Source organism: Rhinoderma darwinii, chromosome 11 (genome assembly GCF_050947455.1).
Source record: "Rhinoderma darwinii isolate aRhiDar2 chromosome 11, aRhiDar2.hap1, whole genome shotgun sequence".
NCBI lineage: Eukaryota > Metazoa > Chordata > Amphibia > Anura > Rhinodermatidae > Rhinoderma > Rhinoderma darwinii.
In genome coordinates, this window is record NC_134697.1 from 569,273 (window position 1) to 577,494 (window position 8,222).

Consider the following 8,222-nt stretch of genomic DNA (forward strand, 5'->3'; position numbering starts at 1 on the left):
TACCCTGGGTTTCCTTCCTCTCCAAATTAGCTCCCTCATTAAAATGTCTATGTCTTTTCTCCTATCCACATGGGACTGTTAATCAGTGGATACAACAACTGGGGTAATACTATCATTTTAATTACGGCTATTCGATCTGCCATAGAAGGGGGTAACATATTCCATATCTTAATTTTTGGGTGAGAATTTTGTATCTGGTGTCGATCCACGTAGGGTAGTCTCTTCAATCAACCCATCGGGTTGACCACCAGATCATGGGCGCAGGGGATTTAACAGGAGAGTAATGGCTGTTTTTTCATTTCAAAACATTCCATGCAACTAGTTTCATTTCTCGGACAATCCTTTTAAGGAAATATTTATCGGGGCACAATGCACCAGTCGCCTGGTTATTTTTCTGGACTTTGTATGCACTATTTACCTGGATGCTGGGTAATAATTATGTGAGTTAGAAACAGGAGGACCTGCAATCTCATCAACATTGTCCTTTCCTCATAAAATGTTCTTCTTGAGACATCTGATGGATTACTCTGAAAATATGTTGTAGGTGCCAATCAAGGTCCAAAGGTTGACATACTCAATGGCCTCCAGGATCTGAATTATACCTTTTTCTTTCACTAACCCATTTCTCTAGGAGTCATATATAAAGGTTGGGTCTATGGAGCCCAGATGAGCTACATTAGCAACTTTGAAAGAGCAGCCTCAGAGACATTCAGCTCCAGGATGGTCTGTGTCAGATAAGTAGTGGTTCAGAACGCACTGGACGATGTAGGTGCACGCATAGGGTCCCAACCCAATCGTAGTCAAAATAAGTATTCGGCACACAAAGCTGAGGTTTAAAGAATAAATCTTGATTTTATTTCAAGTGGTTGTAGATGCCAGAGGCTAAGGCTGGATTCACACGAGCATGTTACGTCCGTAATAGACGGAAAGTATTTCGGCCGCAAGTCCCGGACCGAACACACTGCAGAGAGCCGGGCTCCTGGCATCATAGTTATGTACGATGCTAGGAGTCCCTGCCTCGCTGCAGGACAACTGTCCCGTACTGTAATCATGTTTTCAGTACGGGACAGTAGTTCCACGGAGAGGCAGGGACTCCTAGCATCATACATAACTATGATACTAGGAGCCCGGTTCCCTACAGAGTGTTCGGTCTGGGACTTGCGGCCGAAATACGTTCCGTCCATTACGGACGTAACATGCTCGTGTGAACCCAGCCTTAGTGCGACGCTTCGGTCATTACATGACCTTCATCAGGCACTGTGCCGTTCTGGTTGCTGGTACATCCAGTAGTTGGCGCTTCGTTCCGAATGGCGGCTGACCACTGTAGTTGGCGCACTTGAGATTTCTTAAAACTTTAGCTTTGAGTGCCGAATACTTATTTTGGTCTGTGTCAGATGTTAGGGATGAAGTCTACAACTGGCCAGACCACCTATCTTTCCTTCGCTCTGGAAATATAGGACAGTCCACGAGGCAGCACATCATGTCTGGTCAATTCCCCTACTACTCTGTACACTAACATCTTCAAAAGAGAAGAGGAAGGTGCAGATGTGACGTTCAGGTTAGGTATTTGTAGCATTGAAGTTGTATTGTGCTCCCCTTGGAGCGCTGTGCAAAGGCAAAACTCCTTTATTGGCATGATATGTAGATGTTGGTACTCTATTTGGGTGCGCAGGCTTACTTTGTTGTGTGCTCACTTGGCTAGGTCGGCATTAATGAGTGAAATGTATACAGTACCTTAGGAAAATACAGTGTGAGAAAAAGATGTTAACTGGAGCGCTCCCTAGGGTAATACCTTGAAAAAAAATGTCAACTAGTCTTCTCACCTTGTGAACCTCTTGGTTGATAAGAACATCGACTGGATGCAGTTGTCTCTCTTTTTGTAGATTCTTGTTCTTCTGACACGGAGTACAGTATGTCTCAGGCTGGGGGATCTCTTTGCTGGACTTTGTTGTATGGTGGTGTACGTTCGTCCTGATTATGACCTCTGTTTTTGTAGCAGGAAGATGTCTTTCTTGTTTAGATGTTACTCCACGGGTTACCCAGCCTACTCATTCTTCAATGAATCAGTGACCATGTCCACAATTGATTACACAGGTATAATATAGATTTCATGATAGTTCTTTGGAATTAAAACAAATTATTTTTATGTATTTGTCTATCCATTTTTATTAGAAATACAATAAATACATTGAGGTATGTTTTTATTGACATGTGTTGCTATCAGCCAGACAGGAAAAAAAATATAGAAGGCCTTGGGAATCTGTAGGGGCAGCTGTTCTACAGGAAAGGGAGTGCAGAGACCCTACCAAACAGGACGAGGGGAGGCAGTCCATTGCCGGGCATCTGAAGAGACTTGCCATTAAACACCCAAAACCATTGTACTTCACCGCAGCCCTGCGAATCATGGACAAGGCTTCATTTTCAAAGACTTTAATTGGATGGATCTTAAAAACCCCTTCTGGACAGTGGGGGATGGGAAGGAGGAGGTGTGGACGGATGACGTTCCGGCATTCTTAGATGGACATTAGTGGTTCATATCTGCTGCCTCTTTAGCTTTCAGGCCTTGATCTGGCACATCCCTTTCCATGGCTGACGTTCTCGACACCAGGGCTTCCTGCTGATGTTGTACGGTACATTCCCTTCAGTTCTGAAACAAGAATAAATAAAATGTCCTAGTGAAGAGTTGCTCTCTTGAAGATATTCCCCGTGACCCACACCAAGACCCTTTGTCTGCCAGGTAGGTAGATAGTGCGTTCTATGTTCAACTAAGTTAAATAAATTCACAAGTAAATCTGCTCAACTTTAAGATGCGGTTAACAGAAATGTTTAAAAACGGGGACAGATAGGGCGCCAAGCGATGGTAGAATTTTATTTAAATACGCGTTTCTGGCACGACTGGTCCCTTTATCTGGTGTTAAACTGACGAAGGGATCAGTCAAGTTTAGTCCCGGACCAGTCCAGTCCAGAAACACAGTCAAAATAAAATGGGCTTTACTTTACTGTCCCCGTGTGAAGTATTTGTGTTACCCGCCGCTTATCTATTTTTGAAGGGGAACTCCAAGAAAAATGTGTCATGCAATCAAAGGCGCAGTGCCCACCCAAACTACATCGCAGGATTTTATTAAAAAAATTAGCTTTTATCTATTGGATTACTCCAATATGTAAAGGCCAATATCACTAACAGCTCCTGGCTCAGCCAGCAGAGCTGGGGTCCGGAGCCGAATGGGACCCAGAGCTGCTGAAGGAGCGGAAAGTACATAAAGGGGATTTGTCCGGGGTCTGAATACATTTTAGGGTTTGTTATTAAAGGGGTTTTCCAGGCTTTATAAAAATTGTAATTCAAACTTAAAATTGCACCATTTAGCAAAGACCCACCTTCTAATTCTCTGCGGCTCCAGTGCCGGCGGTTCACAATCCCCTGCCGGCCTGTTTACATAGGCTGGACCAGTGATGTCCCGTATCGGCACATGATCGCACTAGTCAATCACTGGCCACAGTGGTCACGTGCCATACTTACTTAGATCACTTCTGCAGGCGATACCCTCCCTCTATACTGTCCTTACTGCAAGGTTTTTATAGTGAGGATAGAATACAGGGAATATCTGGTACACAAAGCGTATTCTCACTAACCCTGCCCCATGACAAGCCATGCCCAATGAACCACGTTCTGTCAAAGGTACGCCCTGTCAAGTCCTGTCTCAATCCATCTGAAACTAAAGTGTCCCTAGAAAGAAATTCCAAATATTGTCAACTATGCTCTATTAGGGTATAGTATGAAGAATCAGTGCAGTAGGGTCTATATACTACTATATACACAAAGCTGCCATGTGCTGAACATTGCAAAACACACTTTTCATAAAAGAGCGTTAATTCCAGTCCTGCAGTCACCCTGATGACCTTATACTGTGCCAGTACTTGAGGTAGGTGTGCCCCTTTATATATTACTTGCAGCCAGAATTGGCACCGGGATTATCAGCTCATTGACGAATTCTTGAGGTCACATTTGTGTCTTGATGTCACCAGTCTGAACCAATCCTACACCACTTGCTCTTTATAGAATTTTCAGAAAAAAAAATACCCCTAGCAATAAATACTGCATGTAAATAATATTCTCATTACAGTACAACAACAAATAAATGGAAAAAGAGCCATATCCCTATTAAGTCCCGCGGACATCATAGAGGTGGTCCTTGACTTCCAGTCCTGCAGTCACCATGAAGACTTTGTGCTGTCAGTGCAGGCAGAATAAACCTGACATGGTGACCATGTAATGTTTTATATGTACTACTACTCCCTGTACTGACTGATAGTAGAGAGAATGGACTAAGCTGAAGGGTTCCCGACTCTTATCAATTCTTTAAATAGGGAATATGCCCTGAATACTAACCCCAAATTTATATTACATTTATAGTAGGACAGATTTACTATTCAAATTGAGCCAGAATTATGGCGTACATGTTGTGCGCCATATTTATTAATTGTTTTAGACACATTTTGCGGCGTGCTTGACAAGGGGCGTGGCCTAGAATAAAGGGGCGTGTCTTAAACTAAGCCAACCAAGAGGTGGTATAAGGAAGAGAAAAGTGTCTAACATGTCTAGCAAAATCTATCATACATCGTGCACCACTGTGATAAATTTGGCGCAATTTCTGACTTCCTTGTATCAGTTTACACTGTGTAAAACTCAGATAGTTTTAGGCCCCATGCACACTAACTTATTTTTGCGGCCGCAATTCACCCGCAAATCTGCAGGTGAATTGCGACCCCATTCATTTCAATGGGCCCATGCATACGACCTTGGTTTCCACGGTCCATGCATTGCCCAGGAACCTGGACCGCAAAAACAACGGACATGTCTTATTACGGTCGTGTTTTGCGGTACAGGCTCATAGAAAATAATGCACGCGGTCATATGCAGGGCCTGCGATTTGAGGGTGGCCGTGGGTGACACTCCGCGGACGTACAAGCCGTAAGTCACGGTCAATGCACCTCACTATGGTCGTGTGCATGAGGCCTTAGTAAATCTGCCCCATGGTAATACCAGTGACAGCCCGCTCTTTCCCGGTGGGGTACAGTCCTCCGCACATCTTCATCCACGTCTCATCTTGTATGTGCCGGTTACTTTTCTCCTTATACCTGAGAAGTAACAAAAATAACATCAGAAACTAAAAAAACACAATTCCAAGTATTTCTCCCCATTTCTAAAAATAACATTTCCTGCAGGTGAATAATGGAAAATATAAAGATATAAATATATTCAGGCCTATGTGTCTGTCCAGGGGGTCAGTGAGGGTCCTGCCTGTTATATGTGGGGAGGTCTTGCTGCACAATAACGGAGGGGAAAATGTCTGTACATCAATATATATTTGTCTCTAGGAGCCCCTACAAAGTCTCAGTGAGGGCCCTGTCTGTTATACGGGGGGAGCTTGTATACAGCGTTAGTAACAGGCATGTCACTCCAGTATAGATATTTTGGGTGCCGGTTCTTCGACCCCACTGTCCATAGTTTAATTAAACACCTTAAGAAAATGGATCATCACTAAGAAGTTTTATTTAAAGGGGTACTCCCATCTTACTATTTCTCTGGGACTCACACCTATGTGGAAAACGGAGGTCTCTCCCTGACCCTGTCCTGCTTTGTTCCCAGATCCCTGTCCCGTCTAATGGCTGCTGATTCCAGGTGGAGAATGACTTCGGAAAGGCCTCGCACGTCCCTCTCTCTATTCTGTTCTATGGAAGTTTCAGAAACAGCTGAGCGCTGTTGAACTATTTGTGTAACTCCCATAGTACAGAACGGAGAGAGCTGCGTGCATGCGCATAGGTGGATATCACATAAACGTCTGAGATGGAGAAACCCTCTAAAGAGATTATTTCATTAAAGGGGTTGTACATAATTAGAAAAATAGAGCTGATATCTTCCAAAAACAGAGCCACACCTGTCCACAGGTGATGTGCGGTGTGTGGACAGCTTAGCCCTATACATTTCAATACAGAAAAGCTGCAATACCACACACAGCCTCTGGACAGAGGTGGCGCAGAGCTTCCATTTGGGTCATAGAGAGGGTCTCCAGCGTGATACCCCCCTCTATGATATCTAAATACCCTTATAGGGCATTTCAGGTGTAACCAGAAGTTAAGGTGATACAAAAAAATATTCCATACATGAGATTTCCTTAATGGAGATATTGTAACAATAATTACTGAAAATATGTAATTGACTTTTTCCTCCATTGTAAGAATAGAACCCGAGAAGCGACGTTTTGGACTACGGAACAGTCGATCCTCCGGATGAAATGCTGTGTGGTTGGAGCGCAGTCCCAGGAGCGCTGGTGTTGTTCTGCTGATCCATGTTCTTTTTATCTGGAGCTTGTATACAGAACACGCAATCCTTCTGGTCCGACCTACTAACATATATAAGCACAGCCTAAACACACACGTAATGATATATAATGACATAACATTAACATAACATTACTATGTATCAGCCCTGATACGTCAGTGTCATCATATTTCTGGGGTCCCCGCACACAGGATATACGTTACCTCCTGTGATGATGTCACTTCCCTGTATTTCCTGTATGACATGGCTGCTCTTCCTCTTCCCGTTTCCCTTTCTGATGTATTTCCTCTTCCTGTGTGATAAGACGTGTGCTGTTGCCTCCTGCTGTGTATAACACGAGATGTAACATGTCTTATAAAACATGTAAATAATAATCGCAGAAAGCAAAAAAGATTTTGTTCATTTCCATTCACATCAATGGTTATTTGTTTGCAGCCGTTTTTCTGAGCCATACTTGTCTGTTTTTAGAATCAACTACAGGGAGATTTGAGATGTGGTTTGAGAATTTCTTTCCTATGTAAACCCCACCCATAAGGACAGCTAAGAAGCCTCAGTTATCAGCGAGCGACCCCATCATTAGACTAAGCAGAGTGCCCCCATACAGTGCCAGCAGAGTATTGTGCCTTAAACAGTGCCAGTATACTGCCCCCTCATAAACAACACTACCAGCAGAGACCCCTCAATAAACCATATTGCCAGCAAAGTGCCTCCAATAATTAGTGCCAGCAGACTGCCCCCAATAACCACTACAAGCAGAGTTCCCCCTCACAAATAGTCCCAGCAGAGTGCCTTCCTTTATGCAGCTACATCATGTAAGATCTTCCCTAGTTTGGAAGTCTCCAGGACAATCTGGGAGAGAAGACAAGTGTGATGTAACCTGGTTGCAGTGTGTAAATGTAGCCTGAAACATCACGTGTAGCCCCTAAGGGCGGGTTCACACATAGCGGAATTTCACTTAAATTCCGCTGCGGACACTCCGCAGCGTTAATCCGCAGCGGAGCCGTTTCTCCATTGACTTTCACTTTAATTTAGCAGTGTTCGTTTACACGATGCGTACAATTCCGCTGCGGAGCATAGGCTGCGGAGCGGAATTTGGTGTCCGCAGCATGCTCTGTCTGTTGCGGAGCAGCGGCGGACTGGTTGCGGACTCATGGCGGAATTTCTCCATTGACTTCAATGGAGAGTCAAAATTCCGCAATGAAGTCCGCAGATCTTATGTGTGCTGCGGAGCGTATTGTTTTTACTACCATGACATTTCTTCATTCTGGCTGGACCTATGTATTTCTAGGTCTACAGCCAGACTGAGGAAGTCAATGGGGCTCCCGTAATGACGGGAGCGTTGCTAGGAGACGTCAGTAAATAGTCACTGTCCAGGGTGCTGAAAGAGTTAAGCGATCGGCAGTAACTGTTTCTGCACCCTGGACAGTGACTACCGATCTCAATATACATGTATCTGTAAAAAAAAATATAAGTTCATACTTACCGAGAACTCCCTGCGTCTGTCTACAGTCCGGCCTCCCAGGATGACGTTTCAGTGTAAGTGACGGCTGCAGCCAATCACAGGCCAAGCACAGGCTGCAGCGGTCACATGGACTGGAGCGTCATCCAGGGAGGTCGGGCCGGATGCCGAAAGAGGGACGCGTCACCAAGACAACGGGCGGTAAGTATGAATTTCTTTGACTTTCACTAGGGAAAGTGCTGTCCCTTCTCTCTATCCTGCACTAAATAGGGAGAAGAGAAGCACTTTTCCTGCAGTCCGCAGCGGCCAGTCCGCATCAATTTTCTGCACATTTTGTGCAGATCCGCTGCAGAATCTGCAACGCAGATTCTGTGCGGCATTGATGCGGACAGTTGCGGAGGAATTCCGCCATGTGTGGTCATG

The 8,222-nt window shown here is 44.6% G+C and overlaps 1 long non-coding RNA gene across 1 annotated transcript; it reads right to left on the reverse strand.

The window, feature by feature from the left end:
- Positions 1-2,159: 2,159 nt before the first annotated feature.
- Positions 2,160-7,236, reverse strand: LOC142663564 (uncharacterized). Its single transcript, XR_012851108.1, has 4 exons — positions 6,544-7,236; positions 6,202-6,404; positions 5,042-5,136; positions 2,160-2,647 (listed from the first exon to the last, which is right to left on the reverse strand). It is a non-coding gene; the product is annotated as an uncharacterized LOC142663564 (long non-coding RNA).
- Between the last annotated feature and the right edge of the window lie 986 nt (positions 7,237-8,222).